An 8,360-nucleotide genomic window follows, 5' to 3' on the forward strand; every position below is an offset into this window, starting at 1 on the left:
AAAAAAAAAACAGACAGGACTGCCAAGATTACAGTTATAGCATCAAATCTGTTTTTTTTATTTTTGTCTTAGCTGAAGTAAAATCCGTCCTTTGAACAGGCTCCTGGGAAACCGTCTTCATGCCAAAGGGAATAAGCCAGTAAGCCTTATCCTAAATCAGCTGTCTTCTTTTCCCGCAAAAGAACCCAGAAAAGACAAGCTGAGACGTGCAAACAAGTTCCACTAAGACCAGCTTGTCAGTCATTGTTAGTGTGAGAGTGATCCGCGCAGTGGCAGTTTTACCTATGGACAATGGGGGCGGACGCCCAAGGTGTAATTATAGGGGTTGCACAAACCAACTCTCAACTGCAGAAGATGTGAACATGTAGTTTCACTTTGGGTGGGAAAGCAGGTAGAGAGGCAGTGGAAGGAATTTGACTCCCCACTTATGATTCCAGTCTGCAAAACACAAACTGCAGCTTTAAAAAAATCAATAAATAAATAGATGATCATTCATAAAATTAACATACTTTACTGGGTTTTATCCAAATATGAAACTATAGTGACTAAGAGATGAATACCGGGTTGAATAGTGAATACAGGTTTCCAGATTCCTTGTATTTCTAGCAAGATAATCATATGTAACCTAAATATTTATACAAACACGAAAACAAGAAATAATGTTAATTTCATTCCCGTTTTAGTTTCATAAAGTTCATCTCACTGTTGTTTTTCCACATCAAAATATTCCAAAGGGAACAATGTTAGAACATTCTACCACAATATATGGTCACATGTCTTCGTTAAATTCAAAGACTGTAATGATGGTTGATCAGTTTTTGCTGCATCACATGTCGTCCGCTGTGATGACACTTGGTCGTTATTGAATTATAGCAAGATAAACCTACCTTCCTTTAATCAAAACAGTGTGTTCCAAGATTGATTATACATTTTACAGTTTTTTAATGGTAAAAGTTGATCCGAATAGATAAACAACTTGCCTCAAACAAATTGATCTGGCTGGATCGCAGGAATAAAATCAATTCTTTGATTAATCGTTTAACCACTTCAATTATGTGCAGCACATATCATCCATGTTTGCTATCTTGGGGGTTTGAATTTAGCGGTTGGAGCAGCCGCTTCAAGAAAGGAGCGAATCTACTGAGTTGTGGACATGTGACCAAACACCTTGACATGGGTCAAGAATGAGTCCGATATGGTGGTGAGAATACATTCATTTTCAGAATCTGGTTATACTCTAGGAAAACTTTAGGTCATGTTTATTTTTTTTCTCTGCAGTCTGGTACCAACTCTCCCCCGGGCCGGTCTGTGGTCCATGGGAGAGTTGTTTCAGTTGTTTCAATGGAAGCATTGCATAAATCTTTTTAATGTAACTGTTCTTAATAAAGGTAAAATACGTAAAATAAACAGTTCTGTTGTTGCATGGAGTCCTCTCTGCCTTGTGGAATCCCACCTGATTGTTACTTTATCACAGTTTGGTCTGCCCCCCCCTCCAGTCTCAGAGGTGGACAAAATTTATTTTTGCACTCATTCCCTCTTGGGTTTCGTCTGATTGCACTGCTCTTCTAGTTTTTATTTCCAGATGACGACACATCACCCCCACCCCTCCAAAACTGCTCTCTGATTTTGTCCTGTGCTTCATTGCTACAACCCCCATCACTCTCCCTCCTTGCTTTCTGCCTTTGGGGCAACAGAAGGGAAGTGAATAGCTTTCAGCCCTCCCAGCTGGTCCCGTCACCCGGCAACACAGAGCCAAACAAAAAGAACATGCACACGGTCTTACCATCAGGCATGTGCCGGACACAAACGCACTAGCCTAGGTATCAGAAGCTATTCTTAGGGCACTGTTCTTACTGTCTTTGAAGAAAACCTGATTGGTTGGTTCGAGGACCTTGGACATCAGAACTGGTCCCTAAGAATTCCAAGTTTTGCTATAGTACATAAAAAAGTATGAAGACAAATACACACGAGTGTTTTAGTTAGTTGTGCTTACGTGTGAACACACAAATACATGAACACATGTGAAAACTTTGAAAAAAAATATATAATTGTGCATACAAGAACGTGCGTACGTGAACACAAACTCATGCACACACAATGCCCACATGGATAATAAAAATATTCTTTATGAACACATGGATATGTTAGTACATGAACACATACAGACATGCACATGCACAGACATGAACACAAACTTATATTATAAATGACAGTGAAAACATGTTAACATGAACATGTGATGAATAAACCAACACAAGCACATATGATTGCAAGAAACTAGACCAGACAAGCACATGTGGACATAGAAACACCATTCATACAATCACAAAAATAAATGAAAAGTGAATACAACCAAACACAATTGATTAGCTTATTTACACATGCATATGTGAATAGCTAAACTAATCCAGACATACCCATCTGAATGCATGAACACAAAGAGACAGTCACATGTGCAGATGTGATTACCCGAATTGCTGTGGCGAACCTTCAGGGATCAATTCAGGTTCCACTAATTCGCACAGGTGGTTTGGCAGAGAGGCGGATGCCTTTCAGGCAAAATTGACTGCTGCAGACAGTCAATTTTGCTGCATTTATAGTATCTTATGAGCAACAGAAACTGAACTATTAAACATTTGCAGCCTGAGATTTACAAGTTCCACAGATTTCTCCTTGTGCATGTGTGGTTTTTTTTCCTGTTTCCTCCCTCAGTCTAGAAAGATGCTCCGTAGATTAATTGGTATCTCTAACTGTCCCTGGGTATGTGAGAGAGTGGTTGTGTGACCCTGCAACAGACTAGTGACCTGTTCAGTTGACCAACAGTTGCTGGGTTGCTCCAGCAGTCCTGTAACCCCAAATGGGATTCAGTGGGTTCAGGACATGGATAGAATGAACTCTTTAGATGTTTGATGACAACATAGCTCTTGGTAAATCTGTTAAGTCTTTAAAAATCCCTAATAAGAAAAGGACCATTTAATTGCATCTTTGCAATTTGAGAGGAATGAGAGGATACGTGAGAAGAATGAGACCCAAACAGGAATCAACTTGAAGTCTATGAAGGCTAAACAGCATGTTTCAACAGAACTGAAATTCTTTTTATTGTTTGCTTTTTTTAAATGTTCTTATTTAAGATTAGAAATCCATTCTGTTTGAGATGTTTCACATGAAAACAAAATATTCGCCAATAAATCTATCAAAATAAAAAGTTTTTTGTGCAGTAAAGATTCTACCAGTTTATTTTTTTTAAACTGTTTTGATTTGATCCTTATTCTAATGAATTACAATAAAATTCTTCTTCAGCAACAAACTGTTCCACCTTACTGCAGCTCACTTCAAATGAGCCTTTTCCACTTTGCTGCAGTTAGCACAATATGTCCAATTATTGTTGTACATATTTTTATTATATTTTTCCAGCAATATTTTGTTTATACTATAATCTACTTGTCTTTTTACATATTTTTTTTTTTTTGCAGATTAAAAAGAATGCATAATTTAACGTTTTCCTTATTCTTTTTATCTTAAGTTGTAACCTGAATCAGGCTGTAATTCCTCTAAGTGACCACTAGATGAAGACACATTTTCATGTGAAACATCAATATTTGGATTTGTTTGAGCATTGCCATCATCTATGATTTAAAAAAGGCCTCAAAAGCAAAATGCACTTGTCATTTTAATTATTTTAAAATTCAACAAAAGATAAGAGAACATTAAAATTAAGAGTCACAGTTCAATGAAAGCTTCACCTTCATGAGTTTTTCTCCTTTTGTCTGAAAACAGATTACATAACTACAGCTTTCATAAAAATGACAGACAAGTGAAAACAGAGTTTCTAGCTAACAAGATCCGACATGTGGACATACTGCGATCTTTCCTGCACAGAGGAGGGTGAAAGGAAAAACCAAGTGATATGTTGTGAAAGGGAATGAAGTTGTCCTGCAGTTTCCTCTTATTGTTAATGTATGTAAGAAAATATAAATTTGAAAGATAGTTATTACATCTTTAATATCAGAGACCAGATTTACAAAAAACCTACCAGAGGATTTTCTGTTGAGTGAGCTTTGGACTTCTAATGTCAGCACAAACATTATAACAGTTGTTTACAGGACTCCATTCTCACTTTCAACATCACATCATGGTACCGTTTCCATACTGATAGTTGCAAAAAAAACACCATATCCTCAAAAATGAAAAGCTTAACACAAATACCACTTTCCCAACTTTATCAAACTCTTGTCCACTTTTAACCACATTTTCACTTACTCCCCTTTGGAGGAAGACACAATTTTCACTGATTAGAAGAAAATTTGTAAAAAAAAAAAAATCCCTTGGCTGATCTGCAAAGCCATCTATCCATTTTCCTAACCCGCTATCTCCCCTTTAGGGGCACAGTATTGCCAGAGCATGTCCCAGGCAAAGGTGGAGTACACGCTGGACACGTCGCCAGGGCACGCAAGCACTCCCACACACACTCGCATGCACACCTCAGGACATTTAAGAGTAACCACTTAACCCATGAAGCATGTTTTTGGACTGAAGGTGGAACATGAAAACTCTACAAGTAGGGTTCCATTTGGGATTCAAACCTGGGCCTCCTTGCTGTGAGGTAAGAGTTACAATCGCAGCAGCACAGTACAACCTCTTGATCTGCAAATACATCTCTTAACTCTGTCATGCTCCATCAAAGCCACAGCTCTGTAGCTCTCTGATTGTTCCATACCACCATAACAGCTTTGCTCAAGTTTACATACCCAAATGGCTTTGATCATCAGGTAACCATCCTCACTTGTGACTTGTTTGCCTGTAATCAATATGTGAGCACACAAATTCTTGGAGTTTCTGAGCTCCCAATACTTTACTATTTAGTCCAAATGGACCATGTTTTCCACATCTTTTGTTCATGCAGCTGTTCAAAGATGAAGCTTTGGGTCTCTGGTGCATGCCCGGGAGGAAACCCATGAACCATGAATTGAGGTTGTTGGAAGGAAGAAAGCTCTTGGTGAGCTGTTGACCTTTATTGAGGACATTGTTGAGTGCTGGCGGGACAAACTTCAAGAATCTCCTAAATCATTTTAACACAGCTTTTGCTGAGGAACCAAAGGCACAGGATGTTGGAGTGTGCAAGGCCATCACCCAGGCTGAAGTCACAAAGGCAATCAAAAAACTCTCCCTTCAAGTTGGCCATAGTTAACTCAAGTCTTTGGATATTGCAGACTTTTTTTGGTTGACACACCTTTTGTAATTGGTTCAATCCCAGGGGTGTCCACTGATCTCCATCCAGATTGGGTCCTTAGGCAACACCCTTAATGCTGCTGCCTAACTGATTCTCTGTGCCCCTCAAGTACAGGGCTGTGTCAGGAAGAGCATCCAGCGTAAAAACTCTGCCAAATCACTGATGCAAAACAGTTGTTTTGCTGTGGCGACCCCGAAAGGGATAAGCCGAAAGTGAAGAAGAAGAAGAAGACTAAACGGCTTTGGATTGGTGTTGAATTTTAGTATCTGGATGCTTTTCTCAGTTTCAGAATCTGTGGCAATGATATTCATTGTGTAAACATTTGAAGAGTTACAGTAGTCAAAGAATATCAATACTGGAGCTAAAATATCTGAAGACCTTCAGCATTTAACGGGGTGGTCTGAAGTCCAGTATGAAGTGGCTGGAATGAGAATTGGATCCTCCAAGTCAGAAATCATAGTTATTGGTTTAAGATATTTTGCCTTCTCCGAGTAGGTGGGGGGTTTCTGTCTCAAGTGGAGGACTTGGAGTATCTTGGGGTCTTGTTTATACATGAGGGAAGAATGAAGCATGCAACTAACAGGCAGGGAAGTGTATTGTTTGGTTGTACTGAGGAAGGAGGTGAGCCAAAAGGTGAAGCTCCTAAACTAACTGGTCAGTCAATATTCTTACCTTCACCAATGGTTATGAGCTTTGGGTTGAGGCAGAACAGATAACATCCTAAAATCAGTCTCTGGCAGGTCCTAATCAATAGGGTGAGAAGCTTGGTCATCTAGGAGGAGTTTCCTTCTGGATGCCTTCCTGTTTGGCAGCAATGCCTCACCAGACAGAAGCCCCGTGGGAAACCCAAGTTGCGTTAAAGGCAAGTCTCTTTTGGCTGGTCTGAGGGCACTTAGGGTCACCCTAAGAATCCAGGCCTTAAGGGCCAGGATCATATATGTTTCCCATCTGAACTGCCATCAAAGCCCCTTATTGGTAAACACACCTGATCCAGTTAATCAGCAGCAAATAAGGCAAGACTTCTAAAAAAAACAGCAGGATGTCGGCCCTCGAGGCCTGGAGTCTGACACCCCTGCCTTAGAAGAAGTGGAGGAAATATGTGGGAAGAAGGAGGTCTGGGTTTCTCTGCTTAGACTGCTGCCCCAGCAATCTGGCTCCAGATAAGTGGTAGAAGAAAGATGGACCTTATCTGCTTCTGCTCAGTGAGTTCCTTATTAGGAATTTTGCTGCCAATCCCATTTTGAGCTGAACCCTAATCTGTATTTGTTCTCTTTTTGGTTGGATTATTTACACAACACTTGTCTTTGAAAGGTTCAGATCTGCAAAATTATTTTTGAAGTCTCTCCGATTTAAAAAACACTCGACAAAGGTTTTTTGTATTTGAAAAATAATAATTCAATATCCTCATATGATTCCCTAACAGAATGCATAAAAGCTTTGATAAAACAAGTGCAAAGTCAAAACATCTCCACAAACAAGATGAGACAGGCGGAATCCTCAAATGAATAGGAGGTGAGGATATCTTGTGTAATTTTTGCAAATATTTTATTAGTCTTGTTTGAGCCTGACCAAAAGAAAAGGAGAGGTACTCAGAATCTGTTCTTTTGTTTGAGTGATGAGATCATTCTATTAACTTGTCTGTTTTTCCCTCCAATAGACACAAGGTTTGTTGTTGTATCTGTTTCCACAAAAAATAAAACACAAGATAGTACACATTTATTAGAAACTTACATTAAGAAAGGTCAAGCTGCAATTGGGGCAAAAAAAAAAAAACAGTTAGTGGCAGAAGCATGAATTTCTTCCTGAAAAAATCAAAATATCCAAAAAACTGTGTTACTTCTTGCAGACCAACATCAAGTTTTTCAGACATTCAGTTTTTCTCTGTCTTAAAAGTTTAAACTTGTTTTTAACTGTAATTCCTAGAGCTTGGTTGTTTTGCTTTCTTAATAAGTACATTTGAACAAAAATAATCAAAAAATTCAATGATCTCAGATGGTAATTTTGGTAAAATCCCAAAGGCTACGCTCAAACATGAAAGCTATGTCTCTGTTGTTTTGAATGTTGCATCTGTTGCAACATGTCAACCATGTTTCCTTCACACCTTTCGGATCTGTGAAGACATGACTTGTTTGAGCCAGTAAAGATGAACATAATTGAACATAATTAAGTGCATTTAACCCTTGTTCTATCCAAGGGACGTTTACATTGGACCCCACAAGAAAACGCGCTGAACTTATTTTTTTAAAATAAGGATTTATTTTATCTTCACTTGATGTCCGTGGCAGACATGAAATCCTGTCCACTTTTGTCTACCTTTGTTAGATGATTCCAAGAGGTGGAGGTCTATCTCTGATTGGAAGGTCACAGGTTTGGTTTCGCTGAGCCCGCTCATGTGTCGAAGTGTCCTTGGTCAAGACACTGAATCCCGTATTACTCCTGATGGTTTTCCAATTGTAAGGCAGCAGAGTCTGAATGTGTGTGTGAATGGATGAATGGGACTGTGACTGCAATCACCTTGGGCCTTCAAGGAGGGTAGAAAAGGGCTACATTATTACATGGGATTTATCTCCCAACTACACATCAGAGTACAGAAAGTCCATAAAACATGGATTTACCAGTTTAATGTGGAAGAGCTTAACTGGGGAGCACAGAGCCTCAAACACAAAGGAACAAATCTATGATCAATTAAACCCCTAACCCTCTTTTGATTCATAGGTATCTGAAACTACTCAAATTCCCAAAAACACTCATAAACCACACATAGCTGCAAAGTATGGGCCCAGGTCTATAAAAAGCCACAGGTTTACAAATAAGTCAACTTTTTTTGGCAATGCATTATCTTCCTCTAGAGATTTTACAAGAACATTTAACACCATTAGGACAAGTCATACCTATTTTGAAGCTAAACACAATTTAACATGAAAGCGACAATGAAATATTGTGTATTTTTCCATATTTTTATGTACTTTATACAAACTTCTAGATGTACTCCAAAATAGCCTAAAAATTGTGAACCATTGTTTCCTCACAGCAGTTTGTGCTGTGCAAAACAACATATGCACAGATTTTGTGTGCACCTTGTTCACATGTCTTCCTGCATGGGCGTGTCCTCAGGCATGTTCAGACTGCA

This window comes from Oryzias melastigma, linkage group LG24, assembly GCF_002922805.2.
Source record: "Oryzias melastigma strain HK-1 linkage group LG24, ASM292280v2, whole genome shotgun sequence".
NCBI lineage: Eukaryota > Metazoa > Chordata > Actinopteri > Beloniformes > Adrianichthyidae > Oryzias > Oryzias melastigma.